Source organism: Triticum dicoccoides, chromosome 5B (assembly GCF_002162155.2).
Source record: "Triticum dicoccoides isolate Atlit2015 ecotype Zavitan chromosome 5B, WEW_v2.0, whole genome shotgun sequence".
Lineage (NCBI taxonomy): Eukaryota > Viridiplantae > Streptophyta > Magnoliopsida > Poales > Poaceae > Triticum > Triticum dicoccoides.
Genome location: NC_041389.1, coordinates 143,271,872 through 143,276,128, shown reverse-complemented (window position 1 = coordinate 143,276,128; position 4,257 = coordinate 143,271,872).

Below are 4,257 nucleotides of genomic sequence, written 5' to 3'. Positions count from 1 at the left end.
AGTTAGTGTTGTGAGCAGATGGGGGACCATTTTGGTAACAAATCTTCTACACCATCTTGACCCAAGGAATATCTTGCTTATTAAGAAATTTGTGAATATTCTTTAGCAACACATAATTATTATGAACCTCTAAATTCAAGACCCCTAAACCTCCTCCATGTTTTGTTCTGCAAATTAACAAGATCCCAAGCGGTCAGGGATTTAGACATTTAGTATATTTGCTCATATACATTTCACCCGAGAGACAATGCCTCATGTATTTATCAAATTCTTTGATATCTCATTTTTGAAGTTTGATACAACTCATAAGGAAAGTAGGCAGATAAGAGAGTGTAAGTTTGGGAGAAAGGGATTGTGTGCATCGATAATTCTCATTGATCGTGCACTAGGCACATATATAGATACAAGGGGTGCGCCTGGTGTCTTGTCTCCCAAGATACAACAAGTTACAGAGGGGAAAGAGACGTGACAAGTGCAACATACAATACCCAGACCTATATACGTATGTGCATGTTCAACACTCACCCGCAGTCGAAGCGTCGCCGGAGACGCAAAGACCGAACCGAAAGCCCTCGAAAGTCAAAGTAGGCAGTCCCTTCGTCATGATATTGGCGAACTGCTGATAGGTGGGAACATGCAAGACTCGAACACGACCAAGTGCAACATGCTCCCGGACAAAGTGGATGTCGAGCTCAATATGCTTCGTCCGACGATGATGAACAGGGTTGGCAGAGAGGTAGACCGCGGAGACGTTGTCACAGTAGACAATCGTGGCCCTGGGAACCTCACATAGCAACTCCTGAAGCAGTTGTCGTAGCCAGGAGCACTCCGCGACGGCGTTGGCCACAACCCTATACTCGACCTCGGCACTCGATCGTGAACTGTGGGTTGTTGTTTAGATGACCACGAGATCAAAGAGGGCCCGAGGTAGACGCAGTAGCCGGAGGTGGAGCGCCGAGTGTCGGGGCACCCACCCCAGTCGGGGTCTGAGTAGGCGACGAGCTCGGTGTCGAAAGAGGTCGTCAGTGTGAGACCCATAGCCATGGTGCCACGTATATACCAGAGCCCAATGAGTATCAGGGGGGCGTGCATGTGAAGGCACACCTGCTGAACAACATACTGAAGATTCGGTCGCGTCAGCGTAAGGTACTGGAGAGCGCCGACAATGGAGTGGTAGAAGGGGGTGTCGGACGCTGGAGAACCCTTGACAGCGGGCACCTTAGCCTTTGTGTCGACAGGCGTGGAAGCATGCTTCCAATTAAGCATGCCGGCTCGCTCCAGAAGCTCGTAGGCGTACTTCTGCTGATGCATAAAGAAGCCAGTGGCACGGCGAACGATCTCGATGCCGAGGAAGTAGTGGAGAGCCCCCAAGTCCTTGAGGGCGAACTCGGTGCCGAGTCGAGCTGTGATCTGCTGAAGGAGCGCTGGTGAGGACGCAGTCAGTATGATGTCGTCAACGTACAAGAGGAGGTACGCAGTAGCGGCGCCCTGATGATAAACAATCAGGGAGTCATCAGACCGTGTGGAACGGAACCCCTGCTGCTAAAGGAAGGCCGCAATACGCTGGTACCAGGCCCGGCATGCCTGTTTCAACCCGTAAAGGGAACGGAAGAGCAAGCACACATGGTCCGGGTAGGTGGTGTCGATGAAACCACTGGGCTGCTCACAAAACACCTACTCATCGAGGTGACCATGCAAGAAAGTATTGGACACGTTGAGCTGGTGGACTGGCCAGGCTCGAGAAACAGCCATCTGGAGAACAACATGAATCGTGCCCGGTTTGACAACCGGGGCGAAGGTGTCGGTGAAGTCCACGCTAGCACGCTGTCTAAAACCTTGCACTACCCAGCGCGCCTTATAGCGCTCGAGGGAGCCGTCGGGGCGAGTCTTGTGGCGGAACACCCACTTGCCAGTGATGACATTAGCATGGGGAATCCTCGGGACAAGCTGCCACGTACGGGTGCGCTACAGGGCGTCGAATTCCTCACGCATCCCAGCGAGCAAGTTCGGATCCCGAAGGGCTGCGCGAGCGGAGGAAGGGAGCGGAGACGACACTGAGGTGGATGCAGCACACGCGTACTCGTCGGAGATGTAGCGCATACTAGGATGAAATGTCCCGGTACGAGCCTGGGTGATCACACCAGTGGTGGGTGCTGCCCTCACCGAAGGAGCCGGAGGGGAGACCGACGATGATGAGGTCGAGCCTATCTCCGAGAGCTCCGAGGGCGAGGCTGCTAAGGGGCCCGCTGTTGCCGCGCCAGGAGAGGCGGCGCCCAGTGGGACTGAGACCGCACCCGTGGCAGCGGTGGGGGCACCCGAGGGGGCAGCGTTGCCCGATGCGCCGCTAGGGGGAGCAGTCGGGCCCAAGGGGGCGGCCGCGGGGGCACCGCTGGAGGGCGCGGGGTGCGCAGGCGGGGCCGGGGCAGTCGTGCTAGATGGCACAGGGCATGCGGGCGGGCCCGGGGCCGGGGTGGTGCTGGGTGAAGGGGGTAGCCCACCAGAGGTGGTGGCAGGGGCGAGCCGCACTGCGGGAGAAGCCAGAGGCCGCTCGGTGGAGGATGGTACCTACTGAAAAGGGAACACCAGCTCATCAAAGTACACGTTTCGTGATGTATAAACGCGGTGGGACACTGTATCATAGCACAGGTAACCTTTGGTGTTGGGAAGGTAGCCGAGAAAGATGCAAGGAACCGATCGTGGAGCGATTTTGTGTGCGGTGGTGGGCGCGGTGCTAGGATAACAGAGACACCCGAAGATGTAGAGGCATCGTAAGATGGGGCGCACCAAAGAGGAGCTGGTGAGGAGAATGTTGATGAGGAGGCTAGCGGTGGCGAGAGCATCCGACCAAAACCAAGGAGGCACGTTAGAGTGAAAGAGTAACATGCGGACGCAGTCGTTAAGAGTGTGAATGACTTGCTCGGCACGGCCATTTTGCTAAGACATGTATGGACAAGTGAGGCGAAAAATGGTGTCGTGAGAGGCTAGGAGGTTATGGACGGCGACGTTGTCAAACTCTTTTCCGTTGTCAGTTTGTAATGCAAGAATGGGACGAACGAACTGTGTGGTGACGTAGGAATAAAAGGCGGTGAGTGTGGCAAGGGCGTCGGACTTGCGACAAAGAGGAAATGTCCACACATAATGAGAGAAATCATCTAAAATCACCAAATAGTATAGATAGCCCGTGTTGCTTGCAACCGGAGACGTCCAAACATCTCTATGCAATAACTAAAAAGGAAAAGTGAAAATAGTTGTAGACTCGCTAAAGGTAAGACGAACGTGCTTGCCGAGACGACAAGCCTCACAAGTGTGGTTGTCAACCTTATTACAAGAGAAAAAAACTCTGAAGAATCTGACGCAAAACTGTGGAGTTGGGATGACCAAGACGAGCATGCCAAAGATTGATGCTGGCGGCGAGGGCGGCTGGACGGATGGCGGCGGTGGTGGAGGGATGCACCGGGTAGAGCTCGTCCGGGCTATCACATCGGTGAAGTACCATCCGGGTTTGGCGTCCTTCACAGAAAATCCAACATCATCAAATTCAACAGTAATGGGATTATCACGAGCAAGGAACGGACACGAGGTTCGTGACCAAGTCAGGAGAGACAAGAACATTAGACATGTTAATAGGAGTAGAAGTAGACGTAAACGACATATTACCGACATGTGTAATGGGTAAGGAGGAACCGTTACCAACGGTGATATGAGTGAGAGTATGAACTGGGATAGAAGATGTGAGATTACCGGGATGAGATCTCATATGAGTGGTGGCGCCCGAGTCCATGTACCAGTCACCGCCGCCACCGTAGGAACTGGGTGACGGGGCTGAGTGCAAGGCAGCCAGGAGGGTAGGATCCCACGGCGGCGGCACCTGGGGCGGGTAGAACCCGCCATGAGAGGGCACCGGAACGGCGCCATAACCACCAGCGACCGACTGTGCGGGAAGGGCCGGGTAGGGGGTGGCGCCGGGCATGGCAAGGTACGCCTAATGACTCGCCGGACGAGGCCCGAGAATGCCCGGTGCAGGAGGCCGTGGGACCGGCATCGAGTACGCGTGGACGACACCAGTCCACGGGTTGGTGCCGTACGTCCATGGCGGAGTAGGCTGCTGCTGACGAGAGGGCCCCCGTACGCCTGCCCCTCCCCCCTCCCCATGCGCCTGCTGCTACGGCTGCTTGGGGCGCCCGCCCCCATGGCGGTTGTCGCGCCGTCCGCCGCAAGCTATTGGGGGGCAGCAGGAGGGGCGGGGACCGTGGGTCG